Here is a 13,549-nt window from a genome sequence, read left to right on the forward strand (position 1 = left end):
TATGTACTAGCTTTTTTCAATATCTTGTCTTTGTGTTCAAGCTCATAAAAGAGACCACCTATACACACATTCAATAAAGTTCACTGACTTTGCTGAACAAAGACGCAATTTTAAAAAAGATTATGCCATATTATACGATGAGGACACTCAGATACAAAAAATTTAGAGCTATATACATGTGACCACCACACAGTTTTATTTCCCGCCTGCTCTGGCATTGCTATTATTATTATTATTATTAATTATTTTGCTTTTTGGGTCACACCCGGCGATGCACCGGAGTTACTCCTGGTTCATGGACTCAGGAATCCCTGCTATTATTTCTTTAATGTTTTCATAATTTGAAACTTTCACAATATATGGTTGTACAATTTTTATTGAAATAGAATTTGTTACTACTGGTCATAAAGTTCCATGTGGAGAGTCTCAGGAATCTATGAAGGGCTGTACTCACTCTTAACAGAACGTGGCCATACCAGTCAGTTCCACCATTTTCTTTTGTTAATTTCCCTCATCTTGCTAGCGCCTCAGATGGCAACTCCTCAAAAATTATCACACAAAAATTAATTATCACATGAAAACAAAAAAGTGATTGCCTAATAAATGATAACTACCATACCATTCTAACATTACTGACAATTCAAGGCTAACAAACTCCCAGTAGTTAAGACAGAATGGCACTGTTGAAAATTAAGACCTAATTTCATTATCTAATGAGAAAAATCCAGAAAATATATCTAAAGACTGCACTCAGGAAGCTGTGGTTCAATAGCTACCACCACATACCCCCTTGTCATGCCAGGAGTCGCCCAGAGCAAAGTATGGTATAGCCCAAAACACCAAAACAAAACTGAAAGAAAGATCCGATAAACCAAGTTGCTAGCTAAAGGTCATTATTAGCATTGGAAATCAAGAATCCTTTACTTATTCTTTAATATTGTCAATGTACAGCCATGTGAATTACCTCAGCTATAATGTCTGGCAAGTTTGAGGAGAAATAAAGTAAAAAAAAAAAAAGATGCAGTTATCACACCTTTTTATGAAGAAACTAGTGGCAGATTTTCTTCTCATTATATCATAATTACTTTTTTAATTTCAAACACTGCTTTCATTATTCACTCTTAGTTTGACTGACGAGTATTTTTAAATCTTTTATATTTTCCAGTGATGCTTGGAATAACTCATGGCAGTGCTCAGAGCTCAGAGAATCAGATGCAGTGCCATGGATTAACCTCTGTTGTCAGCATGCAAGGCAAGTACATTATTTCTGTCTTTTTATCTGAAAACTTTTTAACTTAAAAATAAAAAAAATAGATAGGAGACCCACTGCTTACCTAGTGCACTTACGCTACAGGATTCAGATCAGTTGCCAGTTGTGCTTTCTTTGACACTTTCAAAATTCAATACCTGAGACTCCCTCAAGGATACACATATGTGCAATCAAAATGATGGGCCCTGCTCAAGTTAGAGACAATTTTTTTACTTCAAGTTAGATTTAATTTACTGCACACATAAGTGACTTTCTAGTTATCCCTATTAAAGTTTTGTGTATCATTTCTTCTCCATAAATGTTTTATGACTTCGATAAACTTACATATTTTATACAGCATGCAAATATGCAAAATAGAACCTGTTAAAGATTTAAACATGTATTTCATAAGAATTAACATGTTCTTAAATTGCACAGGATTTCCAATAAAAAAATCCTTATCTAAACACCTAAGTAAAGTTAGGGACTGAAGATGCTTTTCAGCTTATTATAAAATTCTCCTCAATTCACAGTAATTAAACATATTAAACGTTTATCATACTTTTATTTATTGCCCAGTTTGGATAAGTTAACATTTTGTAGTCATATACAGAATATTTCTTTACACAAAGCGCACGCACACACACACACACACACACACATACACACACTCATACACACAAACATATACACACCAAACCCAGACCTTTCAAAACAAGTGACATAATCCAATTAATAGTGAAGCTTTGGTATAGTTTTTAAATTGGATTTATTATTTTTGCTATCTCTAATTGTTTATAATGTTTTGAATATATGTATAGTTCTAAATACAGTCTTTTCAAATTCAAATACTACCTTCACCTCATACAGTTGTTTGACTTCAGGAAAATGCACATAAATTCTATTTGTCTCATATCCTTTTGTGTAAAATCACACTTAATCACTTAATCACTTAACTTCCCATTAGTCGTCGATTTGCTCGAGCGGGCACCAGTAACGTCTCCATTTGTCCCTGTCACGTGCTAGTGTAGCCCAATGGCATCTGTTCGCTCCGGGAACATGAAGGGCCTCAAACAGATCATTCATGATCTTGATGAAGAAGTCTGACCATCTGGAAGGTGGGCGGCCACGTGGTCTTTTGACATCCCGTGGAATCCAGTCAGTAACAGCTCTAGTCCAGCGGTCGTCTTTAAATCTCATTACGTGACCAGCCCATCTGATTTTTGACACCTTGGCAAATGAGACAGCATCCCTGATTCTTGATCGTCGACGGATGTCAGAACTCCGGATTCTCTCTCTCATTTGAGTGAAACGTGATATTCCAAGCATAGCTCTTTCTATTCTTCTTTGGGAGACCTGAATAGCGTTCTCATCTTGTTGGCGTAGGGCCCAGGTCTCTGAGGCATATGTTAATGCAGGAAGAACAGTGGAATCAAAGAGATGTGCCCGGAGCCAGAGGTTCTTCGTCCTCTTAGCTATTTCTTCTACGTTCTTGAAGGCGTTCCAAGCCACTCTCTTCCTCCTGTGCAGCTCGGGTGCCAGGTCATTTGTCATGTTGACCTCTCGACCTAGGTACACATAGCTGTTGCATTTGGAGATGGTCATTCCATTGAGAGCGAATGGGGCGTCAGGAACAAGGTTGTTTCTCATAAACATTGTCTTCGTAAGATTCAGCTGTAGTCCTACCTTTCCACACTCACAGTCAAAGTCGGCCAGCATTTGTGCCGCTTGGCTGATGTTTGGTGTTATTAAAACAATGTCATCAGCGAAGCGGAGGTGGTGTAGTTGCCGACCATCTATCTTCACTCCCATTCCTTCCCATTCCAGTCCTCGCATGATGTTCTCGAGGGTGGCACTGAAGAGTTTCGGTGAAATGTTATCACCCTGCCGCACCCCTCTCTTGACATCAACGATCACTTCTTTGTAGAATGGTGAGATCCTGGTAGTGAATCCGCAATACGGCTCACGGAGGATCCTGATGTACTGGGCTTGAATGCCCTGATTGGCTAGGGCTTCAATGACCGCTTCCGTCTCAACAGAATCAAAGGCCTTCTTTAAATCAATGAATGTTAAACAGAGCGGCATCTTGAACTCCCGAGAAACCTCAATGAGCTTGGTTACTGTGTGGATATGGTCGATGGGGCTGAATCCTTTGCGGAACCCTGCTTGCTCGCATGGTTGTCCTTCATCTAGTGTTCTGCCAATCCTATTCAGGATGACTCGAGTGAACAACTTGTAGATGACAGACAATAGGCAGATCGGGCGATAGTTGCCAATGTCATGGATGTCTCCCTTCTTGAACAGTAGTACGGTCCTGCTGGTTTTCCATTGGGACGGAACCTTGCATTCAGACAGGTAGCGAGTGAAGAGCCGAGCCAGTGTATTGATGAGTACTGACGGCAGGTTCTTCAGGTGTTCAGGTCTGACCTTGTCTGGGCCGGGTGCTGTTTGTTTCTTTACCGACGAAATGGCGTGTCGGATTTCGGAAGGGAGAACATTGGGAACGACATATCCATCCTGTGGAATTTGGTATGTCGGCAAGTGGACATGGCTATCGAAGAGATTTGAGTAGAAGTCATGGATAATCTTCTCCATTGCTGTTCTGGAGGATGTGGTGGATCCATCAGGACGTCGGAGGGCAGTCATCTTGGTCTTATAGTTGGCGAAGGACAGGTGGGCATTACGAATACTTTTCCCAGCTTCTGCCGTATCTACCAGTACTTCTGCTCTTCTCTCTTTGAGGTCTTCCTTGATCACATCTCTGGCTCGGACGTTAGCTTGTGGTTGCCTGAGGCATGCGCCAAACCACCCTGGCGAATTAGCTCAAGAGTTTTCGAAGATAGGCGATTTTTTGTGGCTATCTCTCTCTTGGCGTTCCTCGCACATTCATGGAGGTGCTGAACCAGTAGATGGTATTCCTGGTCAATGTTGTCAACAATGGCATCTTCCCATGTTGCCGCAATAGTACCAAAGAGTTCCCAGTTGGTGGTCATTCTGGGAGTTCTCTTTTTGAACTTTGCAGCCCTTTCTCCCCGCTCTGTGAAGTAGAATTTTGCACGAAGGAGACGGTGGTCCGATCCCGTTCGAAATTTTGGGACAACAGCAACATCAGTCAGGCAAAACCGTCGACTGAATATGATGTGGTCTATTTCGTTGTGGAATTGTCCACCGGGAGACTCCCATGTCCATCGTTTAGATTCTGCCTTCTGGAACTGTGAGTTACCATGAATGGTCTTGGTCGACATGATGAACTCAGACAGTCTCTCACCCTGTTCGTTCCATTCTAGGCCATGGGTCCCGATGTGAAGTTCTTCAGCTGATCTTCTCGGTCCTATCTTGGCATTAAAATCACCCACAGTGATCTTGTAGAAGGTGTGGTCTTCTTTATAGAACTTCTCTAGCTCCATGTAGAACTTCTCGATTTCTCTTTCATCATAATGAGATGTTGGTGCGTAGACAACGAAGATAGAAACTGCAGGCAGTGAGTCACATCTATTCAAATGTAAACGTCCGATTCTGGTTGTTAGGCATTCGAATGAATCAATGCTCTTGGCCAAGTTTGTGTTGACAAGGACACCGACGCCTCCAACACCTCTTTTATCGCATGTTTCGAGGAACAATTCTTCTCCAGTGTCGAAAACGGCATGGTGAGATTCGTGCCTTCTTGTCTCCATCAGACCAATGATGTCGTACTTGATCATTCGCGCTTATACCATCAGGTCCTCGATGGATGCATCTGATGCTAGTGTACGTGCATTGAAAGTACAGACGATCATTTCTGTCTTCCTTCCTACTTCCACTACCCAGCCGTCGCCACACTCCAGGACGCTTTCCGGACCCACGCGGCAGCTCAGGCCGAGACCCAAGCATGACTGAAGACCCACAGAACAAGATAAGCGGAACTCTCTGAGACCTTGGACTCCAGGCTCGGTGGACCCAGGGACAGAGCTTCTCTGCTTGCTCCCACCACCACAGGTGACAAAGGGATTCTAATCAGGAGCCCCACCCTACCCTGCCCTGTCTGCTTCCATCAACCACCCAGGGATCGAATTGTACACAGGAGACCCACCCTACCCAGATAAATACCCCACTGGCAGACTTCCACTCTCTACACTACTTCCACTACCCAGCTGTCGCCACACTCCAGGATGCTTTCCGGACCCGTGAGGCCTCAAGCGGCCGCGCGACACATCATAAGACACTAAATACCCATCTTCCGGAATTGTTGTACCATATTTGATAGGGTTCAAATATGGTAACACCTACAAGGGTGATTAGAGGTCGCCCCAAAAGCCTCTATCCCTCTCGGAAAGACTGGCAAGCTACCGAGAGTATTCTGCCCGCACGGAAGAGCCTGGCAAGCTATCCGCTGTGTATTCGATATGCCAAAACCAGTAACTACAACTGGTCTCATTCACCTGACCCTGAAGGCTTCACCACATGACAGCACTGAGAAGGATGAGAAAGGAGAGGCCGACAAAATCTCAAGGCCGACGTAGGCTGCCACAATGAAGGAAGACAAAAATGATTGTCTAAAATCACACATGCTATGTCAATATCACTGTCACTGTCCTTCTGTTATTCATCGATTTGCGTGAGTGGGCCCAGTAACTTCTCCATTATGAGACTTGTTACTGTGTTTGGCATACCGAATACATCAGGGCGAGCTTGCCAGGCTTTGCCAGGCGGGTGAGATACTCTGGGTAGCTTGCAGGGCTCTCCAAGAGGGGCGGAGGAATCGAACCCGCCTCGGCCAGGGTGGCTGGGTGCAAGGCAAACGCCCTACAGCTGTGCTATTGCTCCAGCCCATATTCTATGTAACTGAGGAATAAATACAAATGAAATCTTTTTCTTTCCAAAAGAAGAAGAAAATCCAAACCTTCCACAGGAAAATAAAATTAAGAAGGATGTAGTTAGTTGTTTAAAAGAAATGCTTACATCACCATACAAAGCTATTCTTCCCTCTTATTTGCTTACTTGGAGAAAGTTGCCCAATTATCCACATTCCATAAACTACCATCATCAGCTCATTATAGGACTACATGTCCAAAAAGAAGGGACTGAAAATATTCAAATATTGTTCAGTCTCCACAGAAGAAAATCATAAAGCATAGCCCTTCATAAAAAGAGAGCATTTGATCCCATACATTCTGTATTTTAAAATGGCATTATCAGTAAAATATGCAGAAAATAAAGGTTTGACTCTCACAATATAATCCAGGAATTTACTGACAGCTTAAGGACACTTGTTTTTATTTCTTCATAGAAAACAAATAATTTGCCTGCACTCATGAGTAAAATCAAGAGACACAATCTAAGAGGCATATCTGTCTCTTAATTGAGTTTGAATTTGGGCAGGCAAGATTAAGAGACTTGCACATGAAGAGTTCAGTACAGTGACTGGAGCAATAGTACTGCATGTAGGGTGCTAGCTTTGCATGCAGCCAACCTGTATTCCATCCCTGACAACTCCTTATGGTCCCCTAAGCCAGCCTGGAATGATCCCGGAGCTGCAAGTATAAGCCCAGGTGTGGCAACCCCGCCTTCCCAATTTGCTTTTTTCAAGTGATGAAAGGATATTACAGAAACTGGGGTCTGTTCTGTATCAGACATTTTACAAGGCCCTTTTCTTGCTGAATCCTAACCAGATTTTTATAGCAGAATGTTACTTCTCCCTGTTTTATATGAGAAAATTGAGACTCAAGAAGGTTCACTAATGTGAAAAGACATCTATATGTGAAACCAACATTATAACCTAAATTCTTCTAATATAGGGACTGGAGCGATAGCAAAGGGTTCTGGAGCGATAGCATAGCAGGTAGGGCATTTGCCTTGCACAAGGCGGACCTGGCTGACCCGGGCTCAATCCTCTGCCCCTCTCAAAGAACCTGGCAAGCTACCTAGAGTATTTCGCCCGCATGGCAAAGCCTGGCAAGCTACCTGTGACGTATCCAATATGCCAAACACAGTAACAATAAGTCTCACAATGGAGACGTTACTGGGCCCACTCAAGCAAATCAATGAACAACGGGAGGACAGTGCTACAGTGCTACAGTGCTGCCAAAATGCATAGGTCACTATATTTGGAAACTCCTGAATGTAATCTAACAAGACACTTCTTAAAATTCTTTATAACGTGGACTCATAGCTCTTGTGCTCCCAGATACAATACCAATTGCTACTGATTTCACTATGTTCATTGAAATAAGATTTGTAGTGGTGGGAAATTCCTGGTGAAGGGATGGGTGTTAGAACGCCTCCCCCCAAAAATACAAATATTTGTTTAAATATGCATTATATAAGTTCTATATGCTAAAATCCAAATAGCAAATCATCTTAGAATTTCAGAATCTTATAAAAGCATTATATAGTTCTTATGTCTATTTTTATGTTTATAAGTTCCCTTCAAAGGTTTTCATACTTTGTCCTTAGAATCATTTAAATTCCAATTTTTTTAAATGCTTTTTGCCACACCTGACGGTGCTGGGAGCTAACTCCTTTCTCTGTGCTCAGGGTTCATGCCTAGCTACTCTCGAGGATCCTCTCTTGTGCCAGGGATCAAACCCAGGCCATCCACATGCAAGGCAAGTGCCCTACACTCTGTAGTATCTCTCCAGTGCCAAGTAGTTTAAATTCCAATATATACTTGTATAAGCTTATTTTAATAATTTTATAATGATGAAAATAATATTCTATAAAATGCAAATTCGAAGGTATTAGCCTTGCATGGAGCTAAGCGCAATTAAATTTCTTGCACACAAAAAAGCACAGTAGAAATGACATCTGCACCTATATGTTCATTGCAGCACTGTTCACAATAGCCAGAATCTGGAAACACCCGAGTACACAAGAATGAGAATAGATTGACTGGTTAAAGAAACTTTAGTACATTTACATGATGGAATACTATGCAGCTGTTAAGAGATGAAGTCATGAAATTTTCTTATAAGTGGATGGACATGGAGAGTGTCATGCTAAGTGAAATGAGTCAGAAAGAGAGGGACAGACATAGATAGACTGAACTCATTTGTGAAATATGAAATAACAAAATATGAGACAGACACCCAAGAACAGTAGACACAAGGGCCAGGAATATTGCCCCATAGTTGGAAGCCTGCCTCATGAGCTGGGGGAGAAGGCAGCTGGAATCAAGAAGGGATCACTAAGTCAATGATGGTTGGAGGAATTGTTCGGGGTAGGAGAAGTATGCTGAAAGTAGATAAAGGACCAAACATGATAACCTCTCAGTAACTGTATTTCAGACCATAATGCCCAAAAGTAGAGAGAGAGTATGGGGGAAATTGTCTGCCATAGAGGCAGGGGAAGGATTGAAATGGGAAGAGAATACTGGGGATATTGGTGATGAAGAATGTGCACTGGTGGAGGGATGGATGTTTGTATCATTGCATGACTGAAACTCAAATATGAAATCTTTATAACTGTAAAAAAAAATTGGTCCTGTAAGTACCACCAGGAGTAATTCCTGAGCACAGAGCCAGGAGTAAGTCCTGGGCCCATCCAGATGTACTTAAAACCCAACAAGACATGCAAGGTCATGCAGAATAATGGACACTAGTTTTGGCTCATATTTACCTTGGTTATAGATAATATTTTAAACTTTACATACTTAGAAAGTAGGTGTTTCTTGCTTGGCCATCTATTGCTCTTTTATTTTATATCTTTTTTTTTCCAAATTAGCTCACCTAAATATGAACAGATCTGCAATTTCTGTACATATAGGGAGACTTGAAGAATTTGATTTTAAATATAGACTTCTAACAAGTAAGCTTTTTTTTATCCTCCACAATGAGATTTTTCTTTTCATACCCATCCCTTCATCAGTGTACATTTCCCACCACCAATGGTCTCAGTTTCCCTACTGACCCCCACCCCTCCCTGCCTGACTTTGTGGCAGTAACTTTTACTCTCTCTCTCTCTCTCTCTCTCTCTCTCTCTCTCTCTCTCTCTCTCTTTCTCTCTTTCTCTCGCTCGCTCGCTTGTTTGTTCTCTCTTGCTCTCTTGCTCCTGCTCTCTCTCCAGAATGATCGTTTCTAATTATTATTGTCATACTGGTTCCTTCTTTATCTTAACTTCCCTTTGCCTCACACACACTTGTGGCATGCTTCCAACCAGTCCTCCTGGTCCCTGTTTTCCCAGGCCTTGGATTTTAGTTTCATACCAATATTTTTTAACATCCCACAAATGAGTGCAGTCATTTTATATCTGTCCCTCTCCTCCTAACTCATTTCCCTCAGCATGATACTCTCCGGTCCCACAATGAGATTTCAATAAACATTTTAACACTGAAAGTCCATGATCCAATTAAAGCATCCTTTTAAAACCTAGACTTGGATCTCGGGAACCACATACACACATCATTCAGTTTTCTACGAAAGTTCAGGATGATCTGAAAAACTAATATTGAAGCCACTTAAAGCTAAGGGCAAATGCTTTCCAGTTTACGAACCTAGTGGTGACAGTGAAACAACGTGATGCTGATGAAAACAGATTGAGGGGGGGTCGCACAATCTAATCCTAAATATTAACTCTATAGTTTTATTCTTAAAATAGATACATGAGTCAAATTATCAACTGCTACATGAAATAAAACTTCGATCCCCAGTTTTCAAACTGAATTTGTTCACAAATATTAGAAACATATTTATTGTTTGGCGTGAGAGGCCCTTTCACCCTTGATGTTTCTTTTCTTGTAAAGGGAACTACATCTTGATCTCACAACCCACCTACTACCTTCTAGAAGGGGAAGGAACATATCAGGCTGACAATTTTGGGAGGATTAAGGTGGTGTGCACAGCATAGATGAAGCCCTCTCTCTTGCACACGAATTCTAGGAAGCAAGCTCCCTGAAGGTGCTTACAGAATGACCCAGAAGGGAATTCCCACCATCTGAATTCTCAAAAAAAAAGTCCTCAATGAATTAGTATATAACAAAAATCAAAAATAATTTTTAAAATTATGCTTCATTATGTTATCTATTAATTATGCTATTCATTATGTTCATTATGCTAGCTACATTTTATGAATTCAGTAACAAGTATTTAAAAAATAGGCTTACGTTTAATACTAACTATTGATAGTAAGCTACATATGCAAGTTAAGAGGTTTAACTTTTTGAATTAGAAAGTCACTGACAAATTGCTAGTTAGAGGTACTTAACTTCCCTATAAGATTATAGTTTATAATGTTTTGTAAATAAAAATAAGACTGGGAACTGGGCTCTTTCTTCTTGGGGCTTTAAAATACAAGCAATAAATAAATAATCTAATTGAAGCTGTAGGTTTCCACTGTTTATCAATATAACTGAACCATGAGCCATTAGTGGGTCATAAAATAAGAAAGTTCAATAAAATAATCATAGCGTTATATGTTTATTTAGTTCTGAGACTTAAATGATGGACCTTTGTACCTGACAATGCCTAGAGACAGGGTTTTATTATCAGACACACGCACGCACACACAAACACACAAGCACTTTTGTGCATATTCTCCCTTTTTCTCTAATTATGTAAACTCACATGCACACATGCTCATAGCATATCTATAACACCTTTATAGCATTCTCTTAACAAACAACAAAACAGCATTACTGAGTTTCTTTTTAAAAATGCCTTAAACAATGGCTTTTTATTTATGTTATAATTATTTATAATTTTGACCTCTGATCTTCCTTAAAATGACAGGTAAACACAAACCACAAAAATAGTACAAATTACAATTACAAGACCATATCTTAACTCATTGCAATATAATTTTCTAGCTTTTATAAATATACTTGCTTGATACTAAATTTAAGAACTTGTAAAGAAATGATTCCATTTTTCATTCATTCACTCTTTTTTATAACTTCCCAACTTATGCTGAATATAGAGAATTTTCTAAATAAATTTTTCAAGTGACACAATTTTTGACAAATATGGGATAAATGAATATGCTACCTTCATAGCTCACAAAGCTACCTCTCCATATTAATGTAAAATTTGTGCATTAATGCCTCCTCAGTAATTAAAGCTGGTGACCCTGATTAATCTTCAACTTAGAGAAAGCAATATATAATAACTCTTTCTTAAAGTTTTATTATCAAATCTGATTCCCTTCTATCCCTGTGGAATATACTCAGTAGAATATACATTAAGATCTTGCTTCCTTCCAAGGTAATCTTTTTAAGAAGAATTTTGACCATCACTGTCACTGTCCTCCCATTATTCATCAATTTGCTTGAGCGGGCCCAGTAACAGTAGAGACTGTGAGACTTCTTGTTACTGTGTTTGGCATATTGAATACGTCAAGGGTAGCTTGCCAGGCTTTACCATGCGGGCGAGGTACTCTTGGTAGCTTGCCGGGCTCTCTGAGAGGGGCAGAGGAATTGAACTCAGGTCCACCAGGTCAGCAGCATGCAAGGCAAATGACCTACCCATTGTGCTATCGCTCCAGCCCAAGAATTCTGACACCTTCTTTCAATTATTTCTAAATCTATGTTTGAAATTTTCTGTAATGATTATCCCTGAGCATATATATTCTTGACCCGTCCTTCTCTTCTCTTAACAAAAATTTCCTAACTCCAATATCTAGCTTAATTCCTTAATTTTTTCTTTTGCTCAGAATGTTCTAAGACATTGTTTACTTTTTCTGCTACGTTTGACTTAGGAAAAGATGAAGTTTTAGTGTTACGAGTGCCACTTACCAGCTTTGCAAGATTAGGCCAGGAACTCAAGTTCTCTCAAATTCAGTTTCCTCATCTGTAAAGAGAGTTGGACTACATTAGTGGTTTTCACATTTCACTTGTAAATTTTTCAGGGCTCAATGACGGTAGAAATGAGAAGGACAAATACAAATTGACCTCTCTCATATGTGGGCTGTAAGAAAGTATTATTAGGTAATAATGGCACAGCAGTAGAGCGTTAGCCTTGCACGCAGCCAACGTGGCCGACCCGAGTTCGATTCCTCCGCCCCTCTCGGAGAGCCCAGCAAGCTACCTAGAGTATTCGATATGCCAGACACAGTAACAACAAAGTCTCCAATGGAGACGTTACTGGGCCCGCTCGAGCAAATCGATGATCAACGGGAGGGCCTTTTAATGAAAGTACTAAAACTAAAGAAATCTGTTAACTGATTTTAGAAGTGAGTTTCTCATGTTGGAGAGAGAGAAGAGAAGGAAAAGTGGAAAGGCCTGAGCGGAGAGCATGGAAGAACCTCAGGTGATGGTGGAGAGAAATGGACATTCAGTGTGGGTTATGGTACACATGAAACCCTATCACTAACAATACTGTAAATCACATTGACAAAAACACACATTTTAAAATAAAGATAAAAGCATTAAGTATGACAAGAGAGACAGGAACTTGGATCCCAATCTCATGCACAATTATTTGAAAAATGATTTGATTTTTTAAAAAATAAAATGATCAGGGGGCTGGAGCAAGATAGCACAGCGGGTAGAGCGTTTGCCTTGCACACAGCCAACATGGCCGACACAGGTTCAATTCCCAGCATCCCTTATGGTCCCCTGAGCACCGCCAGGAGTAATTCCTGAGTGCATGAGCCAGGAGTAACCCCTGAGCATCGCCGGGTGTGACCCAAAAAGCGAAATAAATAAATAAATAAAAATAAAATAAAATGATCACATCTTAATGTTTTGCAGTCAAGTACTCCTCACTTTTCCCATAAAAAAAATGATGTGGTAAAAGAAAAAACAAGGTAGAAAAGATATGGGAGGGAGGAAAATGAGAAAGTACATTTGTTTGGTTTTTATTTTGGAGTCACATCCAGAGGTACTCAGGGCTTATTCCTGGCTCTGTGCTCAGGGATCACTTCCGGCAGGGCTCAGAGTATTAGATGGAACTCATTTGGCTAGCACCTTGCAAGACATGGGAGCAGATTATTAGGCATATTTTATACATGAAGAAAATTAAGTTCATAAAGATTAGTTCACTTTAAATAAAGTTCAAAAGAGGTTAGATAACAAGACCAACGACCTAATTCAGAAGCAGCAAGTTCCCAATCTGTGTTCTTCCCAATATCTCATTCTACTTTTAAAGGAGTCAATCTGCATTGCTTACTCATAAATCATTTAATAAGCTCATCTAGCTTTTAGAAATACTTTTAAAAGAGGCTAACATAAGCATTAAGCCCCAAATGTTCAGCTCATTTACTCTTCACAACTTAGAAGAATACATAAGAACATTTTTTCTTATTTTGCCAAAGGAAGGAGGGAAGGGACCAAGGAAGGAACCAAGGAAGGAAGGAAAGAAGGGAGGGAGGGAGGGGAAAAAAGGGTAACAA

The 13,549-nt window shown here is 40.3% G+C and overlaps 1 protein-coding gene across 1 annotated transcript in view; it reads right to left on the reverse strand.

Annotated features, from left to right (window-relative positions):
- The window catches only part of HNF4G (hepatocyte nuclear factor 4 gamma), a 130,086-nt gene that overhangs the window by 67,910 nt on the left and 48,627 nt on the right, over positions 1 to 13,549 (reverse strand). Inside the window, exon 2 of the mRNA XM_056110602.1 lies at positions 11,952 to 12,006. The gene's annotated coding sequence lies outside the window, so the exon portion shown is untranslated. The remainder of the gene's footprint in view (positions 1 to 11,951; positions 12,007 to 13,549) is intronic.

This window comes from Sorex fumeus, unplaced genomic scaffold (assembly GCF_029834395.1).
Source record: "Sorex fumeus unplaced genomic scaffold, SorFum_2.1 ptg000002l, whole genome shotgun sequence".
Classification (NCBI taxonomy): domain Eukaryota; kingdom Metazoa; phylum Chordata; class Mammalia; order Eulipotyphla; family Soricidae; genus Sorex; species Sorex fumeus.